At 53.8% G+C, this 21,478-nt stretch overlaps 1 long non-coding RNA gene across 1 annotated transcript in view; it reads left to right on the top strand.

The window, feature by feature from the left end:
• The first annotated feature begins 17,253 nt into the window (after positions 1 to 17,253).
• Positions 17,254 to 21,478, top strand: part of LOC146422090 (uncharacterized) — a 65,183-nt gene continuing 60,958 nt past the window's right edge. The window contains exon 1 of the long non-coding RNA XR_014848370.1: positions 17,254 to 17,330. This is a non-coding gene — a long non-coding RNA (uncharacterized LOC146422090). The remainder of the gene's footprint in view (positions 17,331 to 21,478) is intronic.

The raw sequence follows: 21,478 nt of genomic DNA, 5'->3' as shown, positions 1-21,478 counted from the left end.
GTCTGGTCGGCGTCAGGGTCGGGGTTGGGGCCTTCTTAGGGTCAAGATTGGGGTCTGGTGGAGGTCAGAGTTGGGGTTGGGGCCTGCTTAGGGTCAGGGTTGTGGCTAGGATTACGGCTGGGATTAGGGTTACGGCCGGCATTAGGGTTGCGGCCGGGACTAGGGTTCCGATTCCCTAGGGTTACGGCCAGGACTAGGGTTCCGATTCCCTAGGGTTACGGCCGGGACTAGGGTTAGGATTCATTAGGGTTACAGCCACGATTAGGGTTAGGATTCATTAGGGTTACGGCCAGGATTAGGGTTCCAATTCATTAGGGTTACGGCCGGGATTAGGGTTCCGATTCATTAGGGTTACGGCTGGGATTAGGGTTGTGGCCAGGACTACGGTTGGGGCCAGGATTGGGGTTGGGGCCAGGATTGGGGTTGGGGCCAGGATTGGGGTTGGGGCCAGGGTTGGGGTTGGGGCTCGGATTGGGGTTAGGGCCGGGATTAGGGTTAGGGCTGGGATTGGGGTTAGGGCTGGGATTGGGGTTGTTGGGGCCAGGATTCGGGTTAGGGCCGGGATTGGGGTTAGGGCCGGGATTGGGGTTAGGGCCGGGATTAGGGTAATGGCTGGTATTGGGGTCGGGATCTGGGATTGGGGTCGGGATCTGGGATTGGGGTCGGGATCTGGTTAAGGTTAGGGTCAGGGAAAAGGGTTGGGGTTAGTTATCCTGAATGTGGTGGTGGTTCTCCTGAGTGTAGGGCTTGTGTTTGTTCTGCTGTGTATGGTCATTGTTGTTCTTACTGTATGGTCCATACAGGGGTGGTGATGCTGTCCCCCGACTCCGCCTCTGACTCCCCCCACCCCCCCGGCTCCACCCACCGACCCCGCCCCCTGACTCCGCCCACCGACCCCGCCCACCGACGTCACCACCGACCCCGCCCCCTGGCTCCACCCCCGACCCCGCCCACCGACGTCACCACCGACCCTGCCCACCGACGTCACCACCGACGTCACCGCCGACGTCACCACCGACGTCACCGCCGACCCCGCCCACCGACCCCACCCACTCAATCCGCACTGTTTCTGCAGACCTTCTAACTGCTCTCCTGGATGGCGTACCATGGTTGGTGTCATTTTCGTACTTCCTGTACTTATTGTGCTTATCTTTGCTACTGTGCCTGTCATGACTGTATTGTTTGTGTCTGTTCTCCTATATGTGGTCATGGTTGTTCCTACCTTGTGCAGCATAATGACCACAATTGTGGTCATTATGGTCATGGTTGTTCTCTTCTAGTACTGCTGATTGCTGTTGACATTATCCTCATCGTCACAGGGGTGGGTATCTTCATTGTACTCGTCTAGGTGCTTGCCCTCCTGCTGCAAAGTGTCTTAATTGTGGAGGGATGAAAATCATAGGTTCCTGTAAGAAGGAAAATGGTAACTGTAGTTGTTATGCAAATGACTGTAATGATAATAATGAACCAACCCTAACTGTGCTAACCACAGAGTCACTCATAATGTAATCATCCTCACAATGCTAATGATGATGATTGCCCCAGTTATGCAAATGACCTTCTTCCTTATGCTAATGATATAGATTAGGCTAACTGCCCTGACAATGTTGATTACACTAATGGGTGTAACAACCCCTCATTATGCTAACAACCCTAATTATGCTAATCATCTTCATTATGCTAACAACCCTAATTATGCTAATTATGCTAACAACCCCTATTTATGCTAATTATGCTGACAACCCTAATTATGCTAATTATGCAAGCAACCCTAATTATGCTAACAACACCCCTAATTATGCTGAATACCCTGATTATGCCAATGACCCTAATTATGCCAACTACCCTCATGATGCTGATTACCCTACATAGGCTAACAGGTTTATATATGGTAACAACATTAATAATGCCAAGCATCTGGAAAACACTAATGACCTCATGATGCTAATTACCCCTAATCTTAAGCACTGTCATCTCTATTAATACTGTAACAACTCTAACCCTAGACACACCCCCTCCTGACCACAGACCCTATTCCCTGCACCTGGGCCCCTTCGCAACCCGAACCCTAGACCACGCCCCCTGACGACTCAGACCCGCCCCTTTGCAACCCTCTCCCTAGACCACGCCCCCTGAACGCACCCCTAATCGTAACCCTAACCCTGATCCCTTGCACCTGAACGCACCCCCTAATCGTAACCCTAACCCTGATCCCTTGCACCTGATCCCTTGGCACTGTAGTGTCATGTTACCCTCATCTATACCCTCACTATAGCCCTAAAACCTGATCCCCTGCACCTGATCCCTTGGCCCTGTTCCCTCACCCTCATTGTGACCCTCACCTCATCCTCACAATAATGACGACTCCTGATCCCTACACCTGATCCCTTGTCCCTGTTCCCTCACCCCACCCTCTTCCTCACCCTCGCTGTAAGCCTTTTACAGTACCCTATAACCCCTGATCCCTGCACCCGACCCCTTTGCCCTACACCCCCACCCTCACCCGCGCTGTACCGAGCATGCGCGATGCCGTGGACTACCAAAATGGCGTCGGCATCGCTCGAGCATGCGCGGTACCGTGGACTACCAAAATGGCGTCGGCATCGCTCGAGCATGCGCGGTACCGTGGACTACCAAAATGGCGTCGGCATCGCTCGAGCATGCGCGGTACGGTGGACTACCAAAATGGCGTCGGCATCGCTCGAGCATGCGCGGTACCGTGGACTACCAAAATGGCGCCCGCATCGCTCGAGCATGCGCGGTACGGACGACAACCAAAATGGCGCCCGCATCGCTCGAGCATGCGCGGTACGGACGACGGCCAAAATGGCGTCGGCTGGCTCGAGCATGCGCAGTTGTGACGCGTTCGAAAAGGGCGGCCGCGGGGTATTCTCAGGGGGTTTAGGACTGTACCTGACTGCCTGAACGACATGGGCACCCCGAGAGTGCCGCCGCGGCGGCTCGCGAGCTTTGCGGGCTTGCGGGAAAGAGCGGCGGCGCGGTCGGGGCGGGGGGAGCTGCCGGGATCCCTGCGTTCAGGGATACGCACCGGCGCCGTCGGCCGAACGGCGGCCATGCCCCTCGGCGCCCCGGCCCGCCCCTCGCCGCCCAGCCCCGCCCCGGCCCGCCCCTCTCCGCCCCGGCCCGCCTCTCCCCGCCCCTCGGCTCCGAGCCCCTCAAGAGGGGCCCCCAGGCGCCGCCCGCGAGACCCCCGGGAGCACCAGCGGCGGACGAGGAGCGGCGGAGCGGCGGCGGCTACGGTGAGGCAGCGGAAGGTGAGCGCCGGCGGCGGCCGGGCGGCGGCGGGAGCGGAGGGGCGGAGGAGCGACGGAGCACCGGCCGCGGAGCGCCGGCGGCGGCCCAGCGCCGCCGACGCTCCGGGGCCGGGCGGCGGCGGCGGCAGCGAGGGAGCGAACGGCGGCGGAGCACGGCGCGGAGCGCCGCGCGACAAGCGCCGCCGACGGCTCGAGGGCCGGGCGGCGGCGCGGGCGGCAGGGCGGACGAGCGGCGGAGGAGCACCGGCCGCGGAGCGCTAGCGGCAGCGCGCTGACGACGCTCCGGGAGCCGGGCGGCGCGGCGGCGGCGGCGGGGACGGACGAGCGGCGGAGGAGCACCGGCCCGCGGAGCGCCCGGCCCGGCCCAGGCGCCGACGGCTCGGGCCGAGCGGCGGCAGCGGGAGCGGACGGGCGGAGGCACCGGCCGCGGAGGCCGGCGTGGCCAGCGCCCGGCGCTCGAAGGCCGGGCGCTGCTGACGAGCGGGAGCGGACGGCAGCGGAGAGGCACCGGCGCGGAGCGCCAGCGCGGCTCAGCGCGCCACGCTCGTGGCCGGCGCGGCGGGCAGCGCAGCGGAGCGGACGCGGCGCGGAGGAGCACCGGCCGCGGAGCGCGGCGGCGGCCAGCGCCGCCGGCGCTCGGGGCGGGCTGGCGCGCGGCGGCGGGAGCGGACGGCGGCGGAGCACCGGCCGCGGAGCGCCGGCGCGGCCCAGCGCCGACGGCTCGGGGCGGCGGCGCGGCCGGGAGCGGACGGGCGGAGCACCGGCGCGGAGCGCCGGCGCGGCAAGCGCCGCCGGCAGCTCCGGGGGCCGGGCGGCGGCGGCGGCGGGCGGGGAGCGGGCAGCGGCGGAGAACCGGCCGCGCGGCGGGAGCGGACGAGCGGCGGAGAACCGGCCGCGGAGCGCCGGCGGCGGCCGAGCGGCGGCGGCGGGGCAGCGGCGGTGGACTGCCGGCGGCGGCTGAGCGGCGACGGCGCTCCGCGGCTGAGTGCCGGCTGCGGCGGAGCTGCGGGAGAGGTGGCGGAGCGGCGCCGGTGGAGCGGCGGGGGCGGCGGCGTGGGCGGCGGCGGCGACGGCGGAGCGCCGGCGGACTGCAGGTGAAGCCGGCGGCGACCCCGGTCGAGAGGCTAGGGGTCTGTTGCGCGCAGAGCGGTACAGGTTTCCTGAGTCGCCGGGGGAGCGGCGGCGCCTGCCGCCGAGGAGGGGGTGGGCGGCGGCAGCGGCGGCAGCAGCACTCGCCGCCGCCGATAGACAGGGGTGGGGGACCCGCCCGCCCGGGCTGCGTCTCCGGGGAGGGGAGGTGGATGTCCCGGCGGCGGCAGCAGTTTGTTTGCGGCGCAAAGGAAACGGGGACGGCCAGCCTCAGCTGCATCCCCGTGCCGGGAGTCTGGGGGGGGGGGCCACGCCGGCCGCGGCCGCGTCCTGGCGCCGGGAAGGGGGGGGGGCGCGGGCGGCGGCGGCAGCGTCCCCGCGCCGGGAACGGGACGGGGGGGGCCCCGACGGCGGCGGCCGCGTCCCCGCACCGGGTCCTGCGCGCTCGCGGCCCGGCTGCTCGGGTGTCTGCGGCACGGACTGACTGCGGGCTGTGGGGGCTGTCCGGCCAGCGCGGCGCCTGGGCAGGTAAGAAGGAGATACTGGAAAACAGCACGTGCTCCACAGTGAGTGGCACACACATACAGGAACGTCGGGGACGATGGAACGGGCAGGGAGTAGAGGACCTGCAGCGGCCGGCCACCGCGAGGCGTGGCTGGTGCCGGTGTTCGGGGCGCTCGGGTGGAGGCTGAGCCGGGACGCTGTGCAGGTGGAGCGGCTGCTGCCGGGACGGGAGAGTGCGTAGCCGTGTTGTGTGGGCTCTGGTGCTTTCGGTGTGTTTACCAGGACCTTGAGATGGAATAGTCGGTCCTTTGAGAAAAATGCATTTTTTATAACACTAGGTATGGCTTTTGGACTTTTGCACAGATGTACGAGCTGTTCGGCTGATGAGCATCACCACCCCCAGAAACACCTGGAGATGGTTACCTGATGAGCATCACCACCACCAGAAACACCTGCAGACGGTTGCCTGATGAGCATCACCACCCCCAGAAACACCTGCAGACAGGTGCCTGAAGAGCAGCAACCCGGTAAGCAGCAGCTGAGTATAATAATATATCTAGTATATGTATGTTACATCAATGTTATGTATTTTATGTGGATATATGAAATATAGATATTATACATATCATATTTGGCTATAAAATGTGTAGTAGGTAATATATATTATCTGTATTGGCTATATCATATGTGCTATATATGAAATATATGGAATGTATGTTAGATATTATACATATAATATATATGGTATATAATGGAATTCATATATTTGTATATGTTACTATATGTCTGATGTCTTGCATAGTATATATACATTTTATTGATAATATATATTATATGTAGAAATATATATAATTTGGTAATGGGAAAAAAAAAAAAGACAGGAAAAAAGGGAAAAGCACGGATGCTAGGGAACAGAGATGCACCCGAGGTGGCATGCTCCCTTTAAAAAAAAAAAAAAAAAAAAAAAAATTAAAATTGAAATAAAGGCACCATGGCAGAGGAAAAGGAAAAGACATTGAGCAAACAAACCAAAAGCGCATGGAACCGGACAAAAAAAGGTGGAACTAGCTGTACATGAGGAGCAAAGCATTGAAATGAAGGTGGAAAACCAAAGCAGGTAAGAACCATCAGGTTTGTACGTGACTGCGGGGGCTAAGGGAATGTTTGTACTTGTCAAAGATGGTAAGTAGGCACACAGGGGTAAGAATGAAGTAATTGTTTCCTGGTTTGGGCACTTCCTTGCTGTTCAAGTGCCTGGTAATGGTATGCAGATGTAGCAAACAGCTAAGTTTTTTACTGTCTGTCTTCTAGACAGGTTTCTTTGAACATCACAAAGTTCTCCGAGGGGAATGCCTTAGAAATGCAACACAGCAGCCTGGAAGGGAGGTGAGTCCGCTCCTACGGCGTCCCGTTGTGCGCAGGTACCGTTTATGAAGGAGCTTATAACGTTTTGTATAAATGCCCGTGAGGGAAATGATGTGGAGAAGACATACTCAGGCGGTGGGTCCTGTCACTGTCACCTGTCAGTAGGTACGAGAGACAGAAGGAGAGAGGGAGAGAAGAGAAGACAGGAAAAGAAGACTTTAAGTGGAGCTGCTGGCTTTAAGTGCATACATACACGGCTGTCCCACAAGGTGAGATGACCTAGGAATAATTTTTCATGCTTGTAATGTGCAAAGCAGCTGTGTGCAGGGAGCCTTTTGGATGGAGTTGTATATGGATGTTTGGTTGAGAAAGATTTATGAGTCTATGACAGAAATCCCTGGAGTGGAATGTGATGTGTATTTCATGTGGATGTTTCGGTGACTGTATTCGTGTGTTTCACAGGGCTGCCTTCATTGCAAGGCTACTGCATCCCTGTGGAGCTACATCTGCTGGCACTGGCTGTGATTGTCAAGGCACACGTGGAGAACAAAGTGTCCTGCTGGAGCCTTCACCTCTGGCTGTCCTCTGGACGTGGATAAGGGAAGGTATGTGTCGTGTTTAAAACGGGTCAGAGTTGCCGTACTGCACGGTATGTGTTGCTGAGAAGCACACGTGGAGCATTTTTGCTTTCATGCCTGTTTAGGTAGTGAGATGGATAAGTGCCAAGACATATGTGTGTGCATACAGATCATTGTGCACAGCGTGTTTACAAGCTTGGTGCAGTAACTGTGGCACCTGTGAGTGGTAAGTGACGTGTGCGAGACGTGGGAGGAAGGTACTGGAAAGCGTGGCAGTTCTGTGGGGAACAAGTGCTACAAAGGCGATGGCCTTGAAATGCCAGGTAGCGGGCTGCAAGTGGGGTGACTGCACTCCTACAGTGGCCTGAAGTGTTCACACGGCGGTCGTGATGAAAGTGAAAACGTGCAGAGGATACCCTCGCACAGTATGTCCTCTCACTTGGATTTCTTTCTAGGTATGAGACATGAGGAGAGATGAAAAGATGCCAGGAAAGGAAAAAAAAAGAGAGAGTGGAAAAGAGAAGACGTGCGTGCACAGAAAGGCTCACGGAGCTAAGGCGGCACTGCGTGGGTCCTGAGGGCACCGTGACGTCAGGTAATAGACCCCGTAGCCACGGGACGGTGGCCGGAGTTGTCCCCCTGGGAAAGTGGGCTCAGTGTGTGGCAGCAGGCTCAGCATCTGTTGCTCGATATGCACTGCTGTGGTACGTGGCCTAGCACTGCGGAGAGTTTGGAATGCCTGGAAACACCCTGTAAGGTGCCTGTGACATAGGAAATGGCAAGCTTATGTCATGTAAGGGTGGCTGAGGCTTCCCACAGCTGAGGCAAAGAGGATACATGTTTGTGGCACGTGAGCGGAGCTTACGGCAGGTACCCGAAGGCCTCCTGCTTCCCCCTGAGGTGAGGGAGAGTATGTACAAACCTAGTTCCTGCCAGCATGTATGAGCCGGGATCCTGCGAGCGTTTAGTGTTCGCCCACTGCATGCTGAGGCTTGGACCATTCAATTCAGAGGGCGTTTGCAGGCTTTGCCATTATTGCATACACGCCTGTCCCGGACGGTGAGATGGCTGAGAAGTAATTCTCCGTGAATATAACAAGGTGGCTGACTGTCAGTGCAAAGTATCTGTCTTGAGGGAGGCCTGTGGATGGAGATCTAGAGGAATGATGGAGTGAGGAAGGAGGATGAATGTGTGACAACAATCCCTGAAATGGAATGGTATGTGGGTGTTCAGGTCAGTACATACTATGATTACATAGCAAAAAAGACCGTGAGTGGCTTAGTGAGAAAGATCAGGTCTGTCAAATGACAGAGAAGGGGCCAATGAGGGGGTTCCTGATTGTATAAGAGTGTTGGAAAAGCTTTAGGAAAGAAGGCAGCTTGAAATGTCTTGCTGACAGGTATGGAAAGGGATGTACAGGGTCAGTGACGGTATTTGTCTGTTTCACAGGGCTGCCTGCATTGCAAGGGTAATGCATCCATATGGAGCAACGTGTGCTGGCACATGTGGGATTGTGAAGGCAGACATTTAGAAGACATTGCCCTGCTGGAGCCTTCACATCGGGATGTTCTCTGATGTGGATATGGGAAGGTATGTTTGGTATTTAAAGAGTGTCATAGTATACATAGCAGGAGGTATGTATTGGTGAGAAACAAACACAGAGCACCTGAGTTCTCATACATGTTGAGGCAGAGGTTTGGAAGTGAAATAGGGAGGTGCCAAGAGATATTCAGTGTGCATACAGAAAACTATGCAGGGTGCATGTACCAGCTGGATGCAAAAATTGTGACACCTGTGAGTTGCAAGTGACATGTCTAAGAGATCGGAGGCAGGTGCCTGAAGGGAATGCAGTTCTGTGCGGACAAAGTGTTACGAAGGAAATGGCTTTGAAATGCAAGGGATCGGGCTGGATGTGAGATGAGTGCACTCATCAGGTAGCCTGTTGTGTTTCCATACTGCTGGTCATGAAAATGACAAGGGTCAGAATGAAATGGGGGCAAAGGACACCTTCAGACGGTGTGTCCTCTCCCTTTGATATGCTTATAGGTATGAGACACAAGGACCGAAAGAGGAGAGAAAAGGAGCGGTGGAACAACAGATGGCCGCACGGCCAGGGACAGGAACAAAGCTTTATCGGCACTGCGTGAGTCACCGCAGCATCGGGACATCGATTCATGGACCCTGAAGCGACGGCAGTGTGGCCAGGCCTGTCCCCCTGGGCGAGTGGGGTCGGTGAGTTGCAGCAGACTCCACATCTCTTGCTTTACATGCACTGCTGTGGTATGTGGCCTAGCACTGTGCAGGGCCCCTAATGAGTAGAAGGGGCCTGTAAGGTGCCTGTGACGTGAAAATGGCACGGTTAGTTCATGTGCGGCTGGGTGAGGCTTTCCACGGGTGGGCCAAAGAGGATGCTTGTGTATTGCGTGAGACCGCAGCTTACCGCACGTACCCCGAGGCCTCCCGTTCCGCCCTGAGCTGCCAGACGGTGAGTACGAACCCGGTTCCTGCGGGCGTATCCTCCTCGCCCGCTGCATACTGAGGCCTAGTGGATTTGCTGTGCAGCTCCTGGCTTGGGTCTTAGTGCATACACAGCTGTCCCAGAAGGTGAGATGACCTAGGAATAATTTTCCATGCGTGTCATGAGAGGGCCCATTGTCCCTGCAAAGCGGCTGTGTGCAGGGAGACTTGTGGATGGAGTGGTATATGGATGTTTGCTGAGCAAGGACAAGCAGTGTGTGACAATTATCCCTGAAATGGAATGCTATGTGCATGTTTGGGCCGGTGCGTATTGTGATTATGTCACAAGAGACCCACGGAGTGGCTTAGTGAGAAAGATGAAGTATGTGAAATGACACAGAAGGGGGTAATGAGGGGATTCATGATTGTATAAGAGTGTTGGAAAAGCTTTAGGAAAGAAGGTGGCTTTAAATGTCTTGATGACAGGTATGGGAAGGGATGTACGGTGTCAGTGACGGTATTTGTGTGTTTCAAGGGGCTGCCTGTGTTGCAATGGTGCTGCATCCGTGTGGAGGTACATGTGCTGTTACTGGGTGTGATTGTGAAGATGGAAATGGAGAAGAATCTGTCCTGTTGGAGCACGCAGTTGTGGCTGTCCTACAGATGTGGATATGGGAAGGTATGTGTTGTGTTTAAGAAGTGTTGCAGTTGCCATAGTAGGAGGCATGCATTGCTGAGAAGCAAAAGTGGAGGGGTTGAGGTATTGTACGTGCTGAGGCAGAGATTTGAGAGTGAAAGTGAGAAGTGCAAAGAGATCCTCTGTGCGCATCTAGAGAATTGTGCGAGGTGTGTTGATAGGCTGGGTGCGGTACTTGTGAGATGACACCTGTGATTTGTAAGTGCCATGGGTAAGACATGGGAGGTAGGTGCTGCAAGGAATTGGAATTCTGAACAGAAAGAGTGCTCCGATGGAAATGGCTTTGAAATGCAACACGGTAGGCTGGAACTAAGTCCACTCCTACAGTGTCCTCCTGTGTGTAGATAGTTGTTTTGATGGAATTTGTGACATTCTGTAGAAATAGCAGTGGAGGAATGAATATGCAAAGGAGATCCTCAGACAGTGTGTCCTCTCACTGTCATTTGTTAGTATGTATAAGGCACAAGCACAAAGCAATAGGAGCGGTCCATGGGTCCCAGGAGCATCCTGAGGTAGGTTAATATAGCCCGAAGTCATGGGCCGATGGCCAGGCCTGTCCCCCTAGCAAAGCAGGGTCAGCATCTTGCAGCAGGCTGCAGCTGTGTGGATATATATGCCATGCTGCAGTGAAAGGCCTATCACTGCAGAGCATGTAGAAGGCATTGAAAGACCCTGTAAGGTAACTGTGACATGAAAATGGCATGATTATGGCATGGGGGGATGCGTGAAGATTTGCACAGGTGGGCCAGGGAGGGTAGATGTTTATGGCCTGTAAGCACAGATGACAGCATGTAGGCAAAGGCCTCCTGTTCCCCCCTGAGCTGGGGGACAGTGGGTACAAACCTGCTTCCTGCAAGGGTATCCTCTGGACCTGCTGCATGCTGAGGCTTCAACAGCTTGGAGTGCAGCTGCAGGCTTTGACCTCTTGCAGAAGGTGAGATGACTGAGGAATGATTTTCCCTGGATTTGATTAGCTAGCTAGGTACGTAGGTAGGTAGGTAGGTAGGTAGGTGGGTGGGTGGCTGGCTGGCTGGCTGGCTGGCTGGCTAGCTAGCTAGCTACCTACCTACCTACCTACCTACCTACCTACCTAGGTAACTAGGTGGCTGGCTACCTAGCTAGCTAGGTAGCTAGGTGGCTGGCTACCTAGCTAGCTAGCTAGCTGTGGTGGTGGCTACCTAGCTAGCTAGGTAGCTAGGTGGCTGGCTACCTAGCTAGCTAGTGTAGCTAGGTGGCTGGCTACCTAGCTAGCTAGGTGCTAGGTGGCTGGCTACCTAGCTAGCTAGGTAGGTAGGTGGCTGGCTACCTAGCTAGCTAGGTAGCTAGGTGGCTGGCTACCTAGCTAGCTAGGTAGCTAGGTGGCTGGCTACCTAGCTAGCTAGGTAGCTAGGTGGCTGGCTACCTAGCTAGCTGGCTGGCTGGCTGCCTGGCTGGCTGGCTGGCTGCCTGGCTGGCTACCTACCTACCTACCTACCTACCTACCTAGATGGCTGGCTGGCTGGCTGGCTGGCTAGCTAGCTAGCTAGCTAGCTAGCTAGCTAGCTGGCTGTCAGGTTGGCTGGTTGGTTGGCTGGTGGGTTGGCTGGCTGGCTGGCTGGCTGTCAGTCAGTCAGTCAGTCTGTCAGTCACAGCAAAGGAGCTGTCTTAAGGGAGACTGGTGAATAGAGGTGTATATGAATGTTTTGCTGAAGAAGAATGATGAGTACGTGATAACCCTCCCTGGAATGGAATGCTACGTGGAGGTTTCGGTCAGGAAGTACGAGGAGTATGGAACAAGAAAGCCTGGGAGCAGGTAAGTGACAAGGATGAAGTAGGTGTATGGGCTTAGAAGAAGGCACGGATGGGGTTATGGATTGTAGAAGAGGCTTGCAAAAGCTGGAGGAAAGAACGTGTCTTGAACTGTCTCGGTGACAGGGAACGGGCAGGGATGTACAGGTTGCAGTAACAGTATTTCTGTGTTTCACCAGGTTGCCTGTATTACAAGGGCACTACATCCATGTGGAGCTCCATGGGCTGGCACGTGGTTTGAGTGTCAAGGCAGAAATGGAGAAGAATCTGTCCTGGGGAAGCGTGCAGCTCTGGCTTTCCAAAGTATGCTGATATGAGAAGGTATGTGTCACGTTTCAAAAGTGTTGCAGTTGCTGTAGCAGGAGGCATGCATTGCTGAGAAGCAAGCATGGAACACTTGAATTTGGGTACATGTTCAGGCATAGATTTCACAGTGAAAGAGAAAAGTACAAAGAGATACTGTGTGCACATAGGGAGAGTGATACTGTATGCACATAGGGAGAGTTGCACCAGTCATGTTTACAGGCTGGGTGCAATAATTGTGAGACCTGTGAGGTGTGAGTGGCATGAGTAAGACACGGTAAGACATGTCTAGGAGGTCTATGTTGCAAAGAATTGCAGTTATGAGCGGAAAGGGTGCTACGAAGGCAAGGGCTTTGAAATGCAGGACGGCAGGCCCAAAAGGGATGGAAATCCACTCCTACAGCGCCCTCTGGTGTCGAGGTAGTGTTTGTGATGGAACTTGGGACGTTCTCTACAAATACCTGGGAAGGAATGGATGTGCAAAGGAGACCCTGGCAGGTTGTGCCCTGTCACTGGCATCTGGTCTTAGGTTTGAAAGAGACAAGGACAGAGAGGAAGAGAAAAAGAAGAGGGGAGGGACAGGTAGGGCCACAGGAACAAACATGGACAAAGCAGTGTGAGCGATCCACAGGTCCCGGGGCCATCCTGAGGTGGGTTAATATAGGCTGAAGTCATGGGTCGATGGCCAGGCCTGTCCCCCTGGCAAAGCAGGGGCAGCGTCTTGCAGCAGGCTGCAGATGTGTGGATATACATGCATTGCTGCAGTGCAAGGCCTAGCACTGCAGAGCGTGTGGAATGCATTGAAACACCCTGTAAGGTAACTGTGACATGCAAATGGTATGGTTATGGCATGTGGGACTGGATGGGGATTTGCACAGGTGGGCCAAGGAGGGTAGATGTTTATGGCCTGGGAGCACAGATGACAGCATGTAGGCAAAGGCCTCCTGTTCCCCCCTGAGCTGGGGGACATTGGGTACAAACCTACTTCCTGCAAGCAGATCCTCTTTGCTCGGTGCACGCTGAAGTTTGGACCATTTGGAGTGCAGCTCCAGGCTTGGACCTCTCGCAGAAGGTGAGATGACTGAGGAATAGTTTTCCCTGGATGTGATCAGCTAGCTAGCTAGGTAGCTAGGTAGGTGGCTGGCTCACTGTCAGTCCGTGAGTGAGTAAGTGCACAGTAGCTGTCTTGAGGAAGACTGGTGGATACAGGTGGATATGAGTGTTTAGGTGAAGACGAATGATGACTATGTGATAACCCTCCCTGGAATGGAATGCTACGTGGATTTTTAGGTCAGGAAGTAGGAGGAGTATGGAACAGGAAAGCCTGGGAGTGGGTTGGTGAGAAGGATGAAGTAGGTGAATGGGCATAGAAGGAGGCACTGAGGGGGTTATGGATGGTAGAGAAGTGTTGCAAAAGCTGGAGGAAACAATGTGGCTTGAAGTGTCTCTGTGACAAGGAACATGCAGGGATGTACAGGTTGCAGCAACAGTATTTCTGTGTTTCACCAGGTTCCCTGTATGACAAGGGCACTACATGCATGTGGAGCTCCATGGGCTGGCACGTGGTTTGAGTGTCAAGGCAGAAATGGAGAAGAATCTGTCCGGGGGGAGCATGCAGCTCTGGCTGTCCTAAGTCTGCTGATAGGAGAAGGTATGTGTCACGTTTCAAAAGTGTTGCACTTGCCACAGCAGGAGGCATGGATTCCTGAGAAGCAAGCATGGAGCACTTGAATTTTGCTACATGTTGAGGCATAGATTGGACAGTGAAAGAGAAAAGTACAAAGACATACTGTGTGCACATAGGAAGAGTGATACTGTATGCACATGGGGAGAGTTGTACAGGTCGTGTTTACAGGCTCACTGCAGTAATTGTGAGACCTGTGAGGTGTGAGTGGCATGTGTAAGACACGGTAAGACATGTGTAAGACGTGGGTGTTGCAAAGAATTGCAGTTCTGAGCAGAAAGGCTGCTACAAAGGCAATGGCTTTGAAATGCAGGACGGCAGGCCCAAAAGTGATGGAAATCCACTCCTACAGCGCCCTCTGGTGTCGAGGTAGTGTTTCTGATGGAACTTGTGACGTTCTCTAGAAATACCTGGGAAGGAGTGGATGTGCAAAGGAGACCCTCACATGTTGTGTCCTGTCAATGGCATGTGGTCTTAGATTTGAAAGACACGAGGACAGAGAGGAAGGGAAAAAGAGGAGAGGAGGGACAGGTAGGGCCACAGGAACGAACACAGACACAGCAACAGGAGCGGTCCCTAGGTCCCGGGGGCATCCTGAGGTGGCTTAATATAGCCCGAAGTCTTGGGCCGATGGCCAGGCCTGTCACCCTGGCAAAGCAGGGGCAGCATCTTGCTGTAGGCTGCAGATCTGTGGATTTATATGCAGTGCTGCCATGAAAGGCCTAGCACTGCACAGCATGTGGAATGCATAAAAAGACCCTGTAAGGTAACTGTGACATGAAAATGGCATGTGTGTAGCATGTGGGGCTGGATGAGGGTTTGCACAGGTGGGCCAAGGAGGGTAGATGTTTATGGGCTGTAAGCACAGATGACAGCATGTAGGCAAAGGCCTCCTGTTCCCCCCTGTCCTGGGGGACAGTGGGTACAAACCTGCTTCCTGCAAGGGTATCCTCTGGACCTGATACATGCTGAGGCTTCCACAGCTTGGAGTGCAGCTGCAGGCTTTGACCTCTTGCAGAAGGTGAGATGACTGAGGAATAATTTTCCCTGGATTTGATCAGATAGCTAGCTGGCTGGCTGGCTGGCTACCTAGCTAGCTGGCTGGCTGGCTGGCTGGCTGGCTGGCTACCTAGCTAGCTAGCTGGCTGGCTGGCTGGCTGGCTGGCTGGCTACCTAGCTAGCTAGCTAGCTAGCTGGCTGGCTGGCTACCTAGCTAGCTAGCTAGCTAGCTAGCTGGCTGGCTGGCTGGCTACCTAGCTAGCTGGCTGGCTGGCTGGCTACCTAGCTAGCTGGCTGGCTGGCTGGCTGGCTGGCTGGCTGGCTACCTAGCTAGCTAGCTAGTTGGCTGGCTGGCTGGCTGGCAGGCTGGCTGGCTGGCTGGCAGGCTGGCTGGCTGGCTGGCTGGCTGGCTGGCAGGCTGGCTGGCTGTCAGTCAGTCAGTCTGTCAGTCAGTCAGTCAGTCAGTCAGTCACAGCAAAGGAGCTGTCTTAAGGGAGACTGGTAAATAGAGGTGTATATGAATATTTTGCTGAAGAAGAATGATGAGTACATGATAACCCTCCCTGGAATGGAATGGTACATGGAGGTTTGGGTCAGGAAGTAGGAGGAGTATAGAACAAGAAAGCCTGGGAGCAGGTAAGTGACAAGGATGAAGTAGGTGCATGGGCTTAGAAGAAGGCACTGATGGGGTTATGCATTGTAGAAGAGGCTTGCAAAAGCTGGAGGAAAGAACATGTCTTGAACTGTCTCGGTGACAAGGAACGCGCAGGGATGTACAGGTTGCAGTAACAGCCTTTCTGTGTTTCACAGGGTTGCCTGTATTGCAAGGACGCTACATCCATGTGGAGCTCCATGGGCTGCCACTCGGTGTGATTGTCAAGGCGGAAATGGCAAAGAATCTGTCCTCGGGGAGCATGCAGCTCTGGCTGTCCTAAGTATGCTGATAGGAGAAGGTATGTGTCACGTTTCAAAAGTGTTGCACTTGCCACAGCAGGAGGCATTGATTCCTGAGTAGCAAGCATAGAGCAGTTGAATTTTGCTACATGTTGAGGCATAGATTGGACAGTGAAAGAGAAAAGTACAAAGAGATACTGTGTGCACATAGGGGGAGGGATACTGTATGCACATAGGGAGAGTTGTACAGGTCGTGTTTACAGGCTCACTGCAGTAATTGTGAGACCTGTGAGGTGTGAGTGGCATGTGTAAGACACGGTAAGACATGTGTAAGACGTGGGTGTTGCAAAGAATTGCAGTTCTGAGCAGAAAGGCTGCTACAAAGGCAATGGCTTTGAAATGCAGGACGGCAGGCCCAAAAGTGATGGAAATCCACTCCTACAGCGCCCTCTGGTGTCGAGGTAGTGTTTCTGATGGAACTTGACACGTTCTCTAGAAATACCTGGGAAGGAATGGATGTGCAAAGGAGACCCTGGCAGGTTGTATCCTGCCACTGGCAACTGCTCTTAGGTTTGAAAGACACAAGGACAGAGAGGAAGAGAAAAAGAAGAGAGGAGGGACAGGTAGGACCACAGGAACAAACATGGACAAAGCAATGTGAGCGGTCCATAGGTCCCGGGGCCCATCCTGAGGTAGGTTAATATAGGCTGAAGTCATGGGTCGATGGCCAGGCCTGTCCCCCTGGCAAAGCAGGGGCAGCATCTTGCAGCAGGCTGCAGATGTGTGGATGTACATGCATTGCTGCAGTGCAAGGCCTAGCACTGCACAGCGTGTGGAATGCATTGAAACACCCTGTAAGGTAACTGTGACATGAAAATGGTATGGTTATGGCATGTGGGGCTGGATGAGGATTTGCACAGGTGGGCCAGGGAGGGTAGATGTTTATGGCCTGGCAGCAGAGATGACAGCATGTAGGCAAAGGCCTCCTGTTCCCCCCTGAGCTGGGGGACAGTGGGTCCAAACCTACTTCCTGCAAGCAGATCCTCTTTGCTCGGTGTACGCTGAAGCTTGGACCATTTGGAGTGCAGCTGCAGGCTTGGACCTCTCGCAGAAGGTGAGATGACTGAGGAATAGTTTTCCCTGAATGTGATCAGCTAGCTAGCTAGCTAGCTAGGTAGCTAGGTGGCTGGCTCACTGTCAGTCCGTGGGTGAGTAAGTGCACAGTAGCTGTCTTGAGGAAGACTGGTGGATACAGGTGTATATGAGTGTTTAAGTGAAGACGAATGATGACTACGTGTGACCATCCCTGGAATGGAATTGTAGGTGGATTTTTGGGTCAGGAAGTAGGAGGAGTAGGGAACAGGAAAGCCTGGCAGTGGGTTGGTGACAAGGATGAAGTAGGTGAATGGGCATAGAAGGAGGCACTGAGGGGGGTTATGGATGGTAGAGAAGTGTTGCAAAAGCTGTAGGAAAGAATGTACCTTGAAGTGTCTCTGTAACAGGGAACAAGCAGAGATGTACAGGTTGCAGCAACAGTATTTCTGTGTTTCACCAGGTTCCCTGTATGACAAGGGCACTACATGCATGTGGAGCTCCATGGGCTGGCACGTGGTTTGAGTGTGAAGGCTGAAATGGAGAAGAATCTGTCCTCAGGGAGCATGCAGCTCTGGCTGTCCTAAGTATGCTGATATGGGAAGGTATGTGTCACGTTTCAAAAGTGCTGCACTTGCCGCAGCAGGAGGCATGGATTCCTGAGAAGCAAGCATGGAGCACTTGAATTTTGCTACATGTTCAGGCATAGATTTGAGAGAGAGAGGGAAAAGTACAAAGAGATACTGTGTGCACATAGGGAGAGTGATATTGTATGCACTTAGGGAGAGGTGTACAGGTCGTGTTTACAGGCTCGCTGCAATAATTGTGACACCTGTCAGGTGTAAGTGGCATGAGTAAGACACGGTAAGACATGTCTAGGAGGTCTATGTTGCAAAGAATTGCAGTTCTGAGCGGAAAGGGTGCTACGAAGGCAAGGGCTTTGAAATGCAGGACGGCAGGCCCAAAAGTGATGGAAATCCACTCCTACAGCGCCCTCTCGTGTCGAGGTAGTGTTTAGGATGGAACTTGGGACGTTCTCTACAAATACCTGGGAAGGAATGGATGTGCAAAGGAGACCCTGGCAGGTTGTGCCCTGTCACTGGCATCTGGTCTTAGGTTTGAAAGACACAAGGACAGAGAGGAAGAAAAAAAGAAGAGGGGAGGGACAGGTAGGGCCACAGGAACAAACATGGACAAAGCAGTGTGAGCAATCCATAGGTCCCGGGGCCATCCCGAGGTGGGTTAATGTAGCCTGAAGTCATGGGTCGATGGCCAGGCCTGTCCCCCTGGCAAAGCAGGGGCAGCATCTTGCAGCAGGCTGCAAATGTGTGGCTATACATGCATTGCTGCAGTGCACGGCCTAGCACTGCACAGCGTGTGGAATGCATTGAAAGACCCTGTAAGGTAACTGTGACATGAAAATGGTATGGTTATGGCATGTGGGACTGGATGGGGATTTGCACAGGTGGGCCAAGGAGGGCAGATGTTTATGGCCTGTAAGCACAGATGACAGCATGTAGGCAAAGGCCTCCTGTTCCCCCCTGAGCTGGGGGACAGTGGGTACAAACCTACTTCCTGCAAGCAGATCCTCTTTGCTCGGTGCACGCTGAAGCTTGGAGCATTTGGAGTACAGCTGCAGGCTTGGACCTCTCGCAGAAGGTGACAGGAATGAGGAATAATTTTCCCTGGATGTGATCAGCTAGCTAGCTAGGTAGGTAGGTAGCTAGCTAGGTAGCTAGGTAGGTAGGTAGGTAGGTGGCTGGCTCACTGTCAGTCCGTGAGTGAGTAAGTGCAAAGTAGCTGTCTTGAGGAAGACTGGTGGATACAGGTGTATATGAGTGTTTAGGTGAAGACGATTGATGACTATGTGATAACCATCCCTGGAATGGAATGCTACGTGGATTTTTGGGTCAGGAAGTAGGGGAAGTATGGAACAGGAAAGCCTGGGAGTGGGTTGGTGAGAAGGATGAAGTAGGTGAATGGGCATAGAAGGAGGCACTGAGGGGGTTATGGATGGTAGAGAAGTGTTGCAAAAGCTGGAGGAAACAATGTACCTTGAAGTGTCTCTGTGACAAGGAACATGCAGGCATGTACAGGTTGCAGCAACAGTATTTCTGTGTTTCACCAGGTTCCCTGTATTACAAGGGCACTACATGCATGTGCAGCTCCATGGGCTGGCACGTGGTTTGAGTGTCAAGGCAGAAATGGAGAAGAATCTGTCCTCGGGGAGCATGCAGCTCTGGCTGTCCTAAGTGTGCTGATATGAGAAGGTATGTGTCACGTTTCAAAAGTGTTGCACTTGCCACAGCAGGAGGCATGCATTGCTGAGAAGCAAGCATGGAGCACTTGAATTTTGCTACATGCTCAGGCATAGATTTGAGAGTGAAAGACAAAACTACAAAGAGATACTCTGTGCACATAGGGAGAGGGATACTGTATGCACATGGGGAGAGTTGCACAGGTCGTGTTTACAGGCTCGCTGCAGTAATTGTGACACCTGTCAGGTGTAAGTGGCATGTGTAAGACACGGTAAGACATGTGTAAGACGTGGGTGTTGCAAAGAATTGCAGTTCTGAGCACAAAGGGTGCTAGAAAGGCAACGGCTTTGAAATGCAGGACGGCAGGCCCAAAAGTGATGGAAATCCACTCCTACAGCGCCCTCTGGTGTCGAGGTACTGTTTAGGATGGAACTTGGGACGTTCTCTAGAAATACCTGGGAAGGAATGGATGTGCAAAGGAGACCCTCCCACGGTGTGTCCTGTCACTGGCATCTGGTCTTAGGTTTGATACACACAAGGACAGAGAGGAAGGGAAAAAGAGGACAGGAGGGACAGGTAGGGCCACAGGAACGAACAGGGACACAGCAATAGGAGCGGTCCATAGGGTGCCAGGGGCATCCTGAGGTGAGTTAATATAGACTGAAGTCATGGGCCGATGGCCAGGCCTGTCCCCCTGGCAAAGCAGCGTCAGCATCTTACAGCAGGCTCCAGATGTGTGCATATACATGCATTGCTGCACTGTAAAGCATGTGGAATGCATTGAAAGGCCCTGTAAGGTAACTGTGACATGAAAATGTTTTCTTTATGGCACATGGGGCTGGATGAGGGTTTGCACAGGTGGGCCAAGGAGGCCATGTTTATGGCCTTCGAGCAGAGGTGACAGCATGTAGGCAGAGGCCTCCCGGTCCCCCCTGAGCTGGGGGACAGTGGGTACAATGCATATCCTCCTTGCTAGGTGCATGCTGAAGCTTGGAACATTTGGAGTACAGCTGCAGGGTTTGACATCTTCCAGAAAGTGAGATGAATGAGGAAAAATTTTCCCTGGATTTGATCAGCTAGGTAGGTAGGTAGGTAGGTAGGTAGGTAGATAGCTGGCTGGCTGGCTGGCTGGCTGGCTGGCTGGCTGGCTGACTTTCAGTCGGTCAGGCAGTGCAAAGTAGCTGTCTTGAGGGAGACTGGTGGATACAAGTGTATATGAATGTTTTGCTGAAGAAGAATGATGAGTACATGATAACCCTCCCTGGAATAGAATTGGACATGGAGGTTTGGGTCAGGAAGTAGGAGGAGTATGGAACAAGAGAGCCTGGCAGTGGGCTGGTGAGAAGGATGAAGTAGGTGAATGGACATAGAAGGAGACGGTGAGGAGGTTATGGATTGTTGAAGAGGCTTGCAAAAGCTGTAGGAAAGAATGTGCCTTGAAGGGTCTCGGTGACAAGGAACGTGCAGGGATGTACAGGCTGCAGCAACAGTCTTTGTGTGTTTCTCAGGGTTGCCTGTATTGCAAGGACACTGCATCCATGTGGAGCCCCGTGGGCTGGCACTGGTGTGAGGGTCAAGGCAGAAATGGAGAAGAATCTGTCCTGGGGGAGCGTGCAACTCTGGCTGTGCTAAGTATGCTGGTATGAGAAGGTATGTGTCATGTTTCAAAAGTGTTGCAGTTGCCATAGCAGGAGGCATGTATTACTGAGAAGCCAGCACGGAGCAGTTGGAATCTGGGCACCTGTTCAGGCATAGTTTTGATAGAGAGAGGGAAAACTACAAAGTGATAGTGGGTGCACATAGGGAGAGTTGTGCAGGTCGTGTTTACAGGCTCGGTGCAATAATTGTGAGACCTGTGAGTTGTCAGTGCCGCATGTAAGACGTGGGACATGGGTGTTGGAAAGAAGTGCAATTCTGAGCACAAAGGGTGCTATGTAGGCAATGGCTTAGAAATGCAAGACGGCAGACTGGAAGTGACAGGAGTCCACTCCTACAGCACCCTCTCATATCGAGGTAGTGTTTAGGATGGAACTTGTGACATTCTCTAGAAATACCTGGGAAGGAATGGATGTGCAAAGGAGACCCTCACACGGTGTGTGCTGTGAGTGGCATCTGTTCGTAGCTATGACAGACACAAGGAGAGACAGAGAGAAAAAGAGGAGTGGAAGGACAGGTAGGGCCACAGGAACAAACACGGACAAAGCGATAGCAGCGGTCCATGCGTCCCAGGGGCATCCTGAGGTGGGTTAACATAGGCTGAAGTCATGGGCCCATGGCCAGGCCTGTCCCCCTGGCAAAGCAGGGGCAGCATCTTGCAGCACGCTGCAGCTGTGTGGATATATATGCCGTGCTGCAGTGAAAGGCCTAGCACTGCACAGCATGTCAAAGGCATTGAAAGACCCTGTAAGGTAACTGTGACATGAAAATGGCACGGTTATAGCATGTGACAGTGGGTTCAGGTTTGCACACGTGGGCCACAGAGGGTAGATGTTTAT

This window comes from Lichenostomus cassidix, unplaced genomic scaffold, assembly GCF_008360975.1.
Source record: "Lichenostomus cassidix isolate B80296 unplaced genomic scaffold, HeHo_3.0 HiC_scaffold_47, whole genome shotgun sequence".
Taxonomy (NCBI): Eukaryota; Metazoa; Chordata; class Aves; order Passeriformes; family Meliphagidae; genus Lichenostomus; species Lichenostomus cassidix.
Note: the sequence above shows the minus strand (reverse complement) of the source record. Positions and strands in the feature narration are given on the sequence as shown.